Source organism: Pan paniscus, chromosome 16, assembly GCF_029289425.2.
Source record: "Pan paniscus chromosome 16, NHGRI_mPanPan1-v2.0_pri, whole genome shotgun sequence".
Classification (NCBI taxonomy): domain Eukaryota; kingdom Metazoa; phylum Chordata; class Mammalia; order Primates; family Hominidae; genus Pan; species Pan paniscus.
In genome coordinates this window covers 9,182,621-9,198,256 of record NC_073265.2, presented here as the reverse complement: position 1 = coordinate 9,198,256, position 15,636 = coordinate 9,182,621, and positions in this window count along the sequence as shown.

Below are 15,636 nucleotides of genomic sequence, written 5' to 3'. Positions count from 1 at the left end.
AAGGTTTCCCCTTTGGGAAGGAAAAAGCTCCCCATGTCCAGTGAGCCTGTACATGCCTAATCCTGTCCCCCACAGCCATCAGGAAAAAGTAGAAGGCAGATTAATCCCAATAAAATAGCAGTTAACATCCCATAGTACCAAATCCATTTTTAACCGAGAGGGACTTTACTGAGGGGAGGGCCTCTAACCCATTCCTATCTTTTACCCAGGTAAAATGTACCCCACTACTTTCCCAGAGTCAGCCAGTTGGTGCTACAGCCCATTTCCTTTGGCTCGAGATCACAACTAAGCCAAAAGTTAGCAGATTTAATTTTTTTAAATCAATTACTCACTTAAGCTTTTTATTTGACTTTCATAAAGTCTTTAAATAAAAATACTGAAATCCATTTAGAAGCTTCTGCCTATCAATAGGCATCTCTAGATGAGACTAATTTGGGAGCCCTCATTTTCAAACGCACTTCAGTGCAGTGTTGTTCATTTGGAACATTCCACTATAAGTTATGTTTAGTAAGATTTCACCATTTCTGTCAGACTTTGTGGCTTCTGGGGCCTAATACTTATGCATGTATAAGCCAGAAGGAACTCAGTTCTTCAGAAATTAAGGATCCCATTTTCACCTAAAATATTGGCTTTCTCTCAGGTACCCTTTATCAGCTTTGCCAATGATTTTTCCTATCTAAGCACTCAAGAAAAATGACACAAAGGAGTAGAACACAAAAATCCCTGCGAATTCCAAAAAGCCAAATTTACACTCCCTGCAATATTGCCATTTACCACCATTTTTTTTTCTGCCCCAGTCAGATGTAACAGGCCTCTAAGTCAGTTAATTACTGCATCCAACCCAATTATGCACGCAGTGCAGTTTCTGTCACGACTTCCAAACCAAGTTTACATCAGAAATTTGCTCAAAGAAACTCGGAGAGCTCAAAACACAAATCCATGGAGCTTAGGAATCTGAGCGAGATCTTACCACCGCCCCCTGCTGCCCTGAGAGAGCAACGGGCACAAGGAGCCCGGCGGGTCCCTCGCTTGGTCACTCAGTGCTCACGGGGGTCGCTAGAAGCTCTACCTCGATCTGTTCTGACGCCATCTGATAAAAGAAAAACTTCAGCCAAATTAAAGGAGTTTAATTGAGCAATGAATGATTCGCGAATCGAGCAGCCTCCTGAGTCGGAGTAGACTCAGAGACTCCAGCGCAGCCACGTAGTAGAAGATGATTTATGGACAGAAAAAGGAGAGTAACATAAGGAAAATGGAAGTGAGGTACAGAAACAGCTGGAATGGGTACAGCTTGCCGTTTGCCTTATTTGAACATGGTTTAAACACTTGGCTACATTTGATTGGCCAAAACTCAGTGATTGGCACAAGTGTAGGCTGCAGTCTGTTTACACCTCCACCTGTTACAGTTCACGATGTACAGAGAAACTTTTAGACTGAACTTAAAATATGTAAGGAGACAGCTTTGGGCTAAACTTGATTTAACACCACCAGTCTACCTTGTACACGTTGTTGCAATTCACTTCCCATCCCATAGTATGCTTAGTTAATGCTAATTCTTTGCTTATATCTATTTTCCCCCAAACTTTACTTTTTGAGAAAGAAAAAAACAGACCAAACTAAACAGGCCTGATGTCTGAAAAGCTGGCCTGGTATTCCCAGCTAGACCATCCTGTTCTCCTTGTGCACACACTCAATCCTGCAAACACCAACTTCAGACAAGGTTACTCTGAGGCCATGATACAGTGAGACAAAATAAGCCCATTTCATAATTTTATTTAAGCACAGACAAAAACAAGTTTGCTGTGCCACCACAAAATACCAAACATCCTTCTCTCTTGGCTAAAATGAGTGACGACAGCTCCTTATCAATTACAATATTTACACTTGCACTAGTCTGGTTTGTCCTCCCCACAGATAAGATTAATTGAGACACCGAGTGACTGAGTTGCCTCTGCTTTTGGATGATTTCCAAAATAAGGCAAACCCTTCCCTTGAATCTTCCTCAATTCACCAACGTAAGCCCAAATCATATAACAGCTTCTGACACCTCCTTGCTGAGATGCCATGGTTCTCTGTGGTGTGTGTTCTGCTCACTGCAACTAGCAATAAACCCACCTTGTTCAATCACAAGGGTGCTCCTGGTGTTCTCTAATTCAAAGACACGGATAGAAATAGAAGTTCCTCTGAGATGCAGCTGAGATCCGCACTGCCTCAGACTGGGATGATGGACTCTGTGTATTAGTCCGTTTTCACACTGCTATAAAAATACTATCCAAGCCTGGGTAATTTATAAATCATAAAGGAAAGAGGTTTAATGGACTCACAGTTCCATATGGCTGGGGAGGCCTCAGGAAACTTACAATCATGGCAGAAGACAAAGGGGAACAAAGACCTTCTTCACATGGTGGCAGGAGAGAGAAGTGCAAGCAGGAAATGCCAGACGCTTATAATTCCATCAGATCTCATGAGAACTCACTCACGAGCACGAGAACAGCATGGGGCAAGCCGACCCCAGGATCCAATCACTTTCCTTCCTCCATCCGTGGGGAGGACAATTTGAGATGAGATTTGGGTGGGGACACAGACCCAAAGCATATCATTCAGTGAGGGAGCACGCATCTGCACAGCCCTGCGCCTTGGGTGCCACCTTTCCTGGCTGGGAGGTAAGTTCATGCTACATTGAACTGCTGTATTTCAGTGTAGCCTTTCGGCAATGGGTTTATTTTGTTTTCCTAGGCGTTATGTCCCTTGGGATTTTTAGTTATCAGATCTAATTTGTACTATTCTTTGGCAAAATTGTTTCATGGCACCTAACACTTGCTTTTCTAATGCACCAGCTGTTTGTCCGTCTGCTTGTCTAGTGTCCTGAAAGTTATTTGTCTCTGAGGGGAAAGTTTATAAGAAGACAGTGTTTCTAAGCCTGAGAGTCCATCATCAAAGCCAACCTCAGAAGAAACTGAGAAGGTTTCTTCTCAGGCCTGTGTTCTATTGGCCCTGGATTACCATTTCAAAATCTTGTAAGTACTTCTTCCTCAGTCTTGCTTTTGTGTCCCTGAGAACTGTTTTTATTTAATTTTGTCTGCTTGGAACCAGGAGATTTTGTCTGGCCCCTGATGGATGACAATGGGTCTTTGCCAAGCTCCAGAGACAGAATGAGACAAGAGCCATCGGTAGGGACAGGCTGTAGGTTTCATGACTCTCTTCAAGATACACCATACCCCCTTCAGGCTGAACTGCAAATTTCTTTATGTTTTATTACTAGAACTCTTACTCTTGTGCATAGCTTTTTAAGTGGCACAATTTTACCAAAACAATTCAAAACTGCAGTGATCACTTTAGAAAACTGTTTATCGAGTAGCACTTTAGAACAAAAAAGAAAGAAAAATAGTCGGTTCTTTTTACCTGATATGAGGAAGCTTCTAAATCCAATTTAGGCCCCAAATTTGCCCCACTAAGATACTCATTAGCTACAGTTAATGAAAAACATAGAAACTTATCTCTCTAAACAACATCTTTACACAGTATTCAGGATTAGCTACTGCTGACATTTCCAAAGACTTCTTTTTCTGTTGTTGTTGTTGTTGATGGTTTGAAGCCACAAATTACAGATGATTGTAAATTTAAAATTGGCTAAGAAATCACCTTACTGCATGATCTTCACTATTTGACTGAACATTTTGTAGAGACTTGAGATATTAAAAAGTTTGAAACCCTCATGAGGGAATTGTCTTGCTTAAAAGAAAGCATTTTGTTTAACATGGGAGCTATCGCCACCTTCGTTTTCATCTTTTTCATGGCTAAGTCTGACCTTTTTGATCGGTTGGCTTGATAAAAATTTTAATGATCCCCATTGTGTGGAAACCAGCTAGATGACACTCTTTTGGGTGTGAATATGTCCAAATCTTTCTTTCATACATATAAACTTTCTTTCCTCTCTTTACTAAAACAAGATAGTTAGCTTGGTCTGACGAGCACTTCCTTTCTTCATTCTGTCACATTCTTATCTCGTGAGAAACTTTACCCATTAACTGATAAAAAAAATTCAGTTGTTGTATGCATATACTCTAGAAAGATTTAACTCAGATAAACAGTCAAAATTGTCTAAAAGAGACAGAAACAAGTTATCAAGCTATGTTTCTCTTTGTGGCTACTGAGAAGTTCATTTACAAGATAGCCTTTGTTACAACAGCTATAAGATAAAAATAAGAGGCTTCAGTTTCAAAATAAAAGGAAACCTTGGCATGATTCAGTCTTCAACAATTAGCTTACCGTAAAAAATGTTAGTACAATACTTGGATTGTTCAAGACCAAGGTTAAATTTCTTGTGCTTCAAACTTCCCACGTCAGCTTTCTAATTTAAATTTCCACTGTTTTCATAACTTGCTTCAAATTAAAAATTATACATATAAATTTGTATTCAATTGAATACAGTAATAATGATGATGTCGTTTTACTAATAAATTTTAGCTTTAGAATCGTATTGTATGTGCAGAAACGTTGCGAAGGTAGCACATAGCATTTCCATTACGCCACAGTGGGTTTCCCTGTTATTAATATCTTACATTAGTATGGTGTATTTGTTGCTATTAGTGAACCAATATCAGCACACTATTATCAACTAAAGTCCATACTTTAATCAGACCACCTTAGTTGCTTACCTAATGTCTTTTTTTTGGTTCCAGGATCCCATCCAGGATACCACGCTTCATTGAGTGGTAATGTCTCCTTAGATTTCTTTTGGCTCTGACAGTTTCTCAGACTTCCTTTGCTTTTCATGACTTTGACAGGTTTTAGGTTTTGTTGCCGTTGTTGTTTTGAGACAGGGTCTCGCTCTGCTGCCCAGGCTGGAGTGCAGTGGTGCAATCTCAGCTCACTGCAGCCTCGACCTCCTGGACTCAGGTGATCCTCTCACCTCAGCCTCCCAAATAGCTGGAACTACAGGCACGCGCCACCACGCCCAGCTAACTTTTTGTATGTTTTGTAGAGGAGAAGTCTCGTTGTGTTGCCCAGTCTGATCTCAAACTTCTGGGCTCAAGCAATCCTCCTGCCTTGGCCTCCCAAAGTGCTAGGATTACAGGCATGAGCCACAGAGCCCAGCCAACTTAGACAGTTTTGAGGAGTACTGGTCAGGTATTTTGTAGAATGTCCCTCAACTGGCATTTGACTGATGTTTTCCTCACGATTAGACTGGATTTATGTGTTTTTAATGGAAAGATGGCTGAAGTAAGTGCCATTCTCATTACATTCTATTACAACATGACTTGCTACTGTCGACCTTAACCTTGATGGCCTGGCTGAGGTCCTGCCTGTCAGGTTTCACCATTGGATTACATGGAGCCTACGCTTAGGGAGGCAGGAGTTATGCTCCATCTCGCTGTGTGGACAATCTACATGAATTATTTAAGATTGTTCTGCAAAGGAAATTTGTCTGTTCTTCTCCATTATTTACTCATTTAATCATTTATTGTGTGCATGTGAGTTTTGGCACTTTTCTTACCTTTTGGCACAATAAAACGTACCAGGCTCATCGTGTATCTTCCCTGCCCCAATCCTAGAATCAGTCATTTCTTCAGGAAGCTTTGGTTTCTTTTATTGGAGAACCGTGTTAGGAATCAAGATCTGTGTGATAGGTGTGCTCATTATTCCTGGGGCATCACTGCTTCTAGGCCCTCTTAACAAAAAGAGTATATACATGCATGTGTGTACACACCCTACGTATGAGTTTGTATTCATAGATACTGCTAGAGATTTTTAAAGTTAAGGAGGTATGTATTCTTATTTTATTAAGGGTTTCACAAAAATAAATGGCAAATATTTAAAATATATCTTTTCATTTTCTACAGGGATGATGGCTTTTTACATATAAATGTATAAATTATATTAATAAAATTGCATTATATTCAGAAAATTATATGAAGAGATTTTCCAGTATTGAACTACACTTGCATCCTTTAAATAAACCAGAAATTGGTCAATCCTCATGAGGCAGGAGAACAGGGAATTAGGGTAACCAGAGGTTAAGGCATAAGCAAAAGAACAGCAGGTGCAGCCATTTCTAGGCGAGATTAGGCAGCATCCAGGCCACATCTTCACTTCTCTGATAACAAGACAGAAGTTTCCACTTCAGCCTCTGATTCACTGCAGGCCAAGTCTCCACTTCAGGCCCTGATTGGTTGCCAGCCAATCCTTCATAGGGCGTAACCAATTGGAGGCCTCTAAAGGGCACCTGGGGGTGTTACCAAATTCTTTTTGGCCTAATAAAAACCCTAAAGAACATTGCAATTGGGTTCTTAAGCATATATATATATATATATATATATATATATATGCTTATATATTCATATATATGCTTATATATTCATATATATACATATCCATTTATATATGAAGCTAAATGTGAGTATATACTGATGTCTCCAACTCTAATCTATTACCTATGGGTCATTCTAGCCTTCTGCTTTTGCTTATATGTAACCTCCCCCTTTAACAGTGAGAAACCTGGCACCCACCATTCACCACTCATTTCCTTTTTAATTCCATATAGTGTGTAATAGTTTCAGGAGTGTAAACTCATACTTTGGGGAAAAATTACCATATACAGTGCCATGTATAGCTACTTTTACCATTAGTCTTGCAATCTCTACTCATTTCTAAAATTGCTTAGGTCAGCACTTTTCTCCTTAACTCTCTTTAGTGAGGTCCGTCATACATTTGTAAGACTGTTAGATTTTTTTGCCACAGTCCGCATTTCATCCTGAGATTCCCCAAACTCCTAAATGATTTTTTAAAATTTGATGCATTAAAGTTCCCCCTTGTGCTATAAGGTTCTGTGCATTTTGACAAATGCATAGTTTCATGTATCCGTCACTACAGTATCACACAGAATGATTTCACTACCCTAAAAAATTCTCTGTGCTTCACCTACCTTCCCTCCCCGGATCCCTGACAACCACTGTTCATTGTCTCTGCAGTTTTGTCTTTTCCAGAATGTCATATAAATGGAATCACATTGTATGTGGCCTTTTCAAACTGGCATCTTTCACTTAGCAATGTGCATTAGGATTCACATGTTTTTGTGTGGCTTGGTAGTTCATTCGTTTTTATCATGGAATAATATTCCTGTATTTCATCTACAGTTTGTCTATCCATTCATCCACTGAAGGACATTTTGGTTGTACCCAGTTTTTGGCAATTTTGGATAAAGCTGCTATAAACATTGTATGCAGGTTTTTGTGTAGACATACATTTTCAGATCAGTTGCATAAATACCTAGGCACACAATGCCTAGATCACATGATGAGACTATGTTTCACTTTGTGAGAAACTGCCAAAATGTCTTTCAAGGTGGCTGTAGCATTTTGTATTTCCACCAGCAATGTATGAAAGTGTTTCTTGCTCTGTATTCTTGCCAGTAATTGACTTCGTCAGTTTTTTGGATTTTAGCCATTCTAGTAGATGGGAAGTGGTATCCCATTGTTTTAATTTGCATTTCCCTAATGACAAATGATGCTGAGCACCTTTTCATATGCTTATTTGCAATATGCTAGGTTCTCTGACTCTCCTCTGATTTTTTGCTTTCTCAGCATTCGATGGTGTCCCTACTGCAGGAAAAGCACAGTCTTGCCTTATGGCACATACGTAATTCCATGTGCCATTTCTTACTCAGCTATAGGCTCTAGCAGGCCAGGCTAGTGCCTGCTAACCCTGATGATCCAATGACACATGGTAGAAACTTCTGAAAACATGTAATTATGAAAATAAATGCCTACCCACACTTCCAACCAGGAATAGCCAACTCAACCGATTTGTTGCAATTCCTTTTGGCCTTTATGGGATTATTTTTTCTTTGTGTTGGACATTTAGTTTATTTTCAACTTTTTCTTATCTAAAATCATGCTGAAATAAACCACATGCTTCACAAATCTTTGACCTCATTTCAGATGAAACCCTAGAGTTAGAATTAACGTGTAAAATTTTAACGCCTTTCAAAGGTTCTTTAATACACATATCCAAATTGTGTTTTCACCAAATTGCTGCCATGTGACTTCCACAGGCAGGGGAGGAAGCTGTTCCTTGCCACGCCCCCACCAGCACGGAGGAGGGGCAGTGGCTTTCATCTTTGTCAGGCTGTCAGCCCCACCTAGTATCCTGTGCTAGTTTTGATGTATTTAATTTATGAGCACATTTGAACATTCTTTATTATGCTTGAAATTAGTTTCCTATAATAGTTTTTGTAAAGTACTCATTTGCGGCCTCAGTGACGATTCACTTTAGTCTGAGTCACAGCCTCAAACTGCTTCTCCAGCTATCTTGGAAACACGTCCTTAGTCACAAAGCAAGACCAAGGGAGGGTGTGGAACACACAGCCCCACCTTCCAGGTCAGCAGAGGCAGATGTGCACCGCAGCCTCTCCATGGCCACCGCTCTGGGCCTTTGTAGCCTCATTTGCAAAACTGGGGGCATCGCCTACGCTTTGCAGAGTTTTGTGAGGATGACAGAAATAATGCATGTGATAAGCTTTCCTCTTTTCAGGCTATTTGCCCAAGATTGTTCGAGAACTTAGCTACTGTGTCCTCTGTCCACTGCTGCGATTGGAGAATACGGGAGGCATGTTACACGGAGGACAGGGTGGAAGGGAGGATCAAGGAAATGGGGATAGGGTCAGACTGTGAAATAGATCTGGGGAGGTAATTTTTGTTTGTTTAAGGACCGATTTGGAAGAAGGGTAGTTTCACAGAATAAACTTTGTCTTTCTGCCTCAAGAGAGCTTAGTAGTTTGCAAGCTGGCCCACTGCCAGTCCACAGGAGAGGAAGCAGATCCACCCTCCTAAGTGGTTCACCGCTTCTCAGCCGACCCTTCTGACCCAGCAGTGGAGGGCGCTGAGAGCTCAGGAGCAGCCAAAGAAGAGAAGGAACTGTGGCCGTGCGCGGGGGCTCACACCTATAATTCCAGTACTTTGGGAGGCCGAGGCAGGTCATCACCTGAGGTCGAGTTCGAGACCAGCCTGGCCAACATGGTGAAACCCTGCCTCTACTAAAACTACAAAAATTAGCTGGGCATGGTGGTGGGCACCTGTAATCCCAGCTACTTGTGGCTGAGGCAAGAGAATCACTTGAACCTGGGAGGTGGAGATTGCAATGAGTGGAGATTGCGCCACTGCACTCCAGCCAGGGCGACAGAGTGAGACTATGTCTTAAGGAAAAAAAAAAAATTGAATCAGAACCAGCGAAAAATCCTGTCCACAATTTAGCTTAAAAGCAATAAGACTCAAGAGGAGATACAGTAGAGCACAAATATGACTTCCCCAATTCTAAATTTTATAGGCAGACTGGAAAAATATTTCACAATGTTAGAACAAAAATGCCAAAGGAATGGAAATAATGAAATTAAAGATGTTGGAAACTGAAAGTAATTTTTGGGACTGTAACCAGCAAATAATTTAGCAGTCCCAAGAGATAAAAATAAACAGCTCCAAGAGAGATAATAACTAAATAATAAAGAAAAATTTCTGAGATGAAGTCTTGAGTCTGCAGATTTAAAAGGCTCACATGCTAGTGAAAAGATTAACTTAAAAAATAATTGAAAAGATGCCTGGACATACCTATTTCAAATTCTGACATTCCAAGTATAAATTGTTTAAGCTTCAAACTGAAAAAAAGGACTACTTAAAACTACTTTTCTCTGGTAACACTGAAATAACATCTGCAAAATACTGAAAGGAGAGGATTGCGAGCTAAGAACATATCTCCAATTAAAATAGCATTCACTTGCCAGGGCTAAAAATGATGCTTTTGAATGTGCATTGATTTAGGTTATATTACCTAACTATTATAATTGAGGAGAATACTTGTGAAAGTTTCTCAAACAGGTAGTGCTTTAATCAGAAGAGAAATCTCAAGACAAGTAAGTAGATTGCTGGCCCCAGCATCTAAAATCTAAATAAATTAATTATAGTTTGATAGAGAACTACTGCTGTATGTTTTAATTGTTTGACTGTTCAGACAGAAGAGAGATATAATGTAAGGACAAACCTATGGGAATATTTAAATACATATTTAAAGAAAACATTAATAAAGAAAAACAAATTCAAGTCTACAAATTTATTGTCCAAGAAAAACTGATATGGGACATTACATACCAAATTTATACCAACAAAATTTGTGAACTTCAAGAATTGAGAAACAATCCCTTTGCATTCATGTATATGATTGTCGCACTTAATTTAAAAAATTATAAACATGACTGGCTTTACATCTTAGATTACTCCATATAAACATTCAGTATTAAAAGGCAGTAGAGAAGTAATTTCAAGTTCTTATGGAAAGGAGGTATAGACAAAATTCTATCCCGAGGTAGAGTCTTTCAGTTATAAAGGCAAGAGGACAAACCTTTACAAATCTGATAGCTCCTTTGAGCTGATCCTGAAGAAAGTGCTGAATGCTAATTTCAGCTAAGCAATAGATAAATGGATAAAGCATGTGGAAAAAAGGTGATTGGAATTGACTGAAGCCAATGTGAGAATTCTGATTAGAGAATTTATTTATGATTAGGATAAACATTGCATATCAGAATGCTGATGCTGCAGACGGTGCCGTTGAAGCGCTCCTTCAAAGGAAATAAAAGAAAGGGTAAAAGGTGATTTAAAGATCCTGATACTTGGGCTGGGTGCGGTGGCTCATGCCTGTAATCCCAGCACTTTCGGAGGCCGAGACGGGCGGACTGAGAGGTCAGGAGATTGAGACTATACAAAATAAAAAAAAAATTAGCTGGGCGTGATGGCACGTGCCTGTAGTTCCAACTACTTGGGAGGCTGAAGCAGAAGAATTGCTTGAACCCTGGAGGCTGAGGTTGCAGTGAGCCGAGATCACGCCACTGCACTCCAGCCTGGACAACAGAGTGAGACTCTGTCTCAAAAAAAAAAGAAAAAAAGAAAAATCCTGATACTCTTGTTTTCCTAGCTGGTGTCAAGATAATTTCAAAACTGACAAATAAAATAATAGAGGAATAAGTATTTTTAAACTTTAAAAGTAAACACTAAAATAATAATCAACTAAAATACAGTGGTGTAAGGGAGACAGGAACAGTGTTTAGCAGTGGGAATACACTATGTTCATTGTTACAGCAGGGAAATAATCTGTGCCGTTTGAACAAACAGAGGAGTGAGTTTTGAATAATGGTAAAGCCATAAAGTTCATTGCTGAAATAAAAATTAAATAAAATTCTCCAGGTTGGAAAAAGACACATCAACACAAAAGTAAACACCAGAAATCAAAAATGGAACCACAAAATAAATTACAATAGAATTCACTGACACAAATTCTACCAAACCCTTAAAAGAACAGGAAGCTGTTCTAAGTCTATTTAAACTACCCAACAGCAGAAAAAGCAGAAAATCTTTTAAAGTATTTAAATAAAATTTACCAAACATGGAACAACAAAAAGAACAAAACAAAAAAAAATCAGACTAAGCTGACATAAATGTCAATGCAAAATTCTAGGTAATATATCCCGATTAATAAAATATTTTAGCAGACAATATCGTGTTACCAGATAGAAGGTCTTGACTGTGACTTTTCCAGGTTCTTGGTGTGTTGAACAAAGAAATGAACAAAATGCTCAAACAAAACAACCAAAGGAGGAAGCAACGAAAGACAAAACAACAAAAGAACAGAGTAATGAAAGTACAGATTTACTGAAGCAAAAGTACACTCCAGAGAGTGGGAGCAGGCTTAAGCAAGCAGCTTGAGATCCCCAATTGCAATGTTCCTTAGGGTTTTTATTAGGCTAAAAGAATTTGGTAACAACCCTAGGTGCCCTTTAGAGGCCTCCATTTGGTTACACCCTATGAAGGATTGGCTGGCGACCAATCAGAGCCTGAAGTGGAGACTTGGCCTGCTGTGAATCAGAGGCTGAAGTGGAAACTTCTGTCTTATTATCGCAGGAGTGAAGATGTGACCTGTATGCTGCCCAGTCTTGCCTAGAAATGGCTGCACCTGCTGTTCTTGTGCTTATGTCTTAATCTCTGGTTACCCTAATTCCCTGTTCTCCTGACTGATACTGACTGACCAATTTCTGGATTATTTAAAGGATGCAAGTGTAGTTCAATACTGGAAAATCTCTTAATATAACTTTCTGAATATAACGCAATTTTATTAATATAATTTATACATTTATCTATAAAAATATCATTATCTCTGTAGATACTGAAAAGATATATTTTAAATATTTGCCATTATTATCAAACCCTTAATAAAATAAGAATACATACTTCCTTAACATTTAAAAATCGTGTGTGTGTGTGTGTGTGTGTGTAATCTCAAATTAAAGGCCGGTGTCATTTTTAATGAGAGAACACAAGAATCTCTTCCAACCATTAAAATTAAGTAAAAAACAAGGATGTGAAATATCACTACTAGTTAATATTATTTCAAAACTATTAGCCAATGCAAAAAGTAAAAAAAAAAATGTAAAAGAGAAGACAAAGTGGTCATTATTTGCAGATAGTATACTTTTATATTTGGAAATTCTAAGAAAGTTACAAGACAATGTTACAAATAGAGGATGCAATCAGCTAATTAAATATAAAATTAAAACAGAAATATTTGGGTTCATGTGTGCAAACTGCAACTATTTAAATGCTTTAATGACAGAAAAAACTATTTTTTAGCAATAATAAATATGTATTTAGGAATAAACTTAATATGAAATGTACAAAACCTATGTGAAAAAATGTTTAAAATACCACTGAGAAGTACAAATCAAGATATGAGCAAACCCTTCTTGGGTAGAAAGAATTAACATCATGATGATATTGATTACTACTATATTAATTGGTATTTTTAAAGTAATTTCAATAAAATACCACCAGAATATATTTGCGTGAACTAGACAAGCTCATTACAAAGCTTGTATTAAAAAATAAACAAATAATAATTGCTAGGAAAATTCTAAGCAGGAGTGATGGTGGAAAAGCAGGTTTATCGGAAGTTGAAATACATTTTTTTAAAGTTAATAATGAAAAGAGTGCGGTGCCTACTCATGAAAGGAAAGATAAACAGAATGGGTAGTACCTAACTTGGGTAAAAATTGTAGGGAATAAAACATGGTGACTGTAGGTAATAACAATGTATTCTATTCTTGAAAATTGCAAAGAGAGTACATTTTAAGTATTCTCACCATGATAAATAATAAGTATGTGAAATAATGCATATGTTAATCAGCTTGATTTAGCCATTCCACAATGTATACATGTTTCAAGGTATGTTGTACTCAATCTATACAATTTTTATTTTTTAATTAAATATGAATGTTTAAAAAATTAATAGGGAATAAATTTATACGTGGTCTTGGAGAATCTGCATATCCAAATACATTTACATTTTTCACCAAGAAAACTAGAGATAGGCAAATATTTTTATCTAAAAATCAAAACAAAAAATTAAAATATAAGAGAATGTTGGTAGGGAGTGGAGAATGCCTTTTAAAATATGTTATAAAAATACAGCAATATAAGTAGAATGGTGGCTGCCTGGGGCTAGAGGAGGCAGAATGGAGAGTTAGTGTTTAATGGGTGCAGAGTTTCAGCTTAGGAAGATGAAAAAGTTCTGGAGATGGATGGTGGTAATGGCTGGACAACAATGTGACTATATTTAATACTACTGTATTAAATACACTTAATGGTACGCTTAAACCTGGTTAAGATGGTAAACTTCATGTTGTGTATATTTTGCCATAGTAAATAACATATAACAGCATAAAACTAAAACTTTGAAAAAATCAATACATACAGCTAAAAAAAATCCTGACAATCACCCATCACCAAAACAAGATCAGAAGACAAATAACTGGGAAAGTTATACACAATTTATATCACAAAAAAATACGGTTTTCCTAACTGAACAAAGAGCTCCTATAACTCAATAAAATCCTCAACAAGCAAACAGAAACATAAAAAAGGATTTTAACCTTTTTCAGGAAAGGAAATAAAAATTGTTCCTATCTATATAAATAGTCAACTCAAATGCTCATGCCACTTTTCACCTAGATTATCAAAGATCAAGGTGGGTGAGGGCATGCCTTTCTGGGAAGGGTGCAGGGACCTTGGCACTTGTATATATTGCAGGCAGAACACAATTGAGCCAGAAGTACTAGAATGTAAAAAAAAAATCCACTTTTTGTCCCAGTGACTCCACTGCTGGGAATGTAGCCTATAGATACATTCAGACATGTGCACATGGTATGTGTGCAGGGGCATTTGCTGTAGCATTATTTGTGGCAGCACAAGATTAGGAAAAATAATTAAATGAAGATTGTGCGGCCACCATAAAGAGTGAAACAGTGAATTAATACGTGATGAAAGCCAAGATTTATTATGAAGTAATGGGCAGAACAGAGTGTATTGTCACCATCTGCTGAAAGTGCACGTGGAGGTGAAGGTTCTAGAAAGATAGGTGAGAAACTACTCAGTGAGTGCTCAGGAAAGGAAGTGGGGGACAAGAGACAAGGGCTGTGTGTGTTACATTCTTTCCTTTTGTATTTGTTTCCTGTGGCTGCCGTAACAAATGATCACAAACTCAGGCCTTAAAACAACCGAAATTCATTCTCTCATGGTTCTGAAGGCTAAAACCTGAAATCCAGGTGTCGGCAGGGCCCGGAGCTTTCTGAAGGCCCCAGTGGAGGATCCTTCTGCCTCTTCCAGCTTCTGGTGGCCTCTGGGGTTCCTGGGTCTGCAGCAGCATCTCTCCAGCCTCTGCCTCCGTCTTCACATGGCCATCATCCCTCGGTGATCCTCCGGGCGCTTTCCTCTTCTTATGAGATCCCCAGTCAACGACTTGAGAGCTGATGCTAAATCCAGGATAATGCTATCTTGAAGTTCTAGAGAATAGTTACAGCTGCAAAGGCCCTCTTTCCAAAAAATCTCACATTCGGAGGCTCTGGGTGGATGCGAATTTTTAAGGGACATTGTTCAACCCAATACACCTGTGTATATGCTTTTGGAGCATTTGAAATTTATACTATGTATATTTATCACCCTTTCAACATAAATGAGGTCATTAAAAACTATGAAAAACACATCTGTTTACAGATGGGAATATATGATGGCATTTATTTACACATATATGTATTCATATTTTTATAACGAACAGTTTTAGAACAGTATTTACCAGGTTAAAATGAGCCCTGCAGTAGAAGGGTTAGAGATAAGGAGGAGGAGAGGGTGGAGGGCTCATGACCATGTTCTCTGTAGGTCTCCACAATGGCTTGTGGTATTTGATGCACTATTTATATACTGAGATACATTTTATGAAAGATTATATTTTCAAATAAATATGCTTGAGTCCCAAGGAAAACAGATATAGCCTTACAACTTAGGATCAATTCCCCTATAGAACTCAAGAACGACAATGAGAAGCTTGACATGGTCTTTATCAGTACAATGTTCATATCTGAGTTACTTGGCAAGCAACAACACACAGGCGACTTTCTAAACCTGCATCCTAAGATTAAATCCTGTTGTACCCCAACACCAAAAGGCCACATGTGACCATCGCCTTGAGCTGGTGAATGCTGCGAGCTTACTTTGCCTGGTCAGCAAGAGATGAGTGCAGCGGTCTGGGTGCTAGGGTTAGACAGGC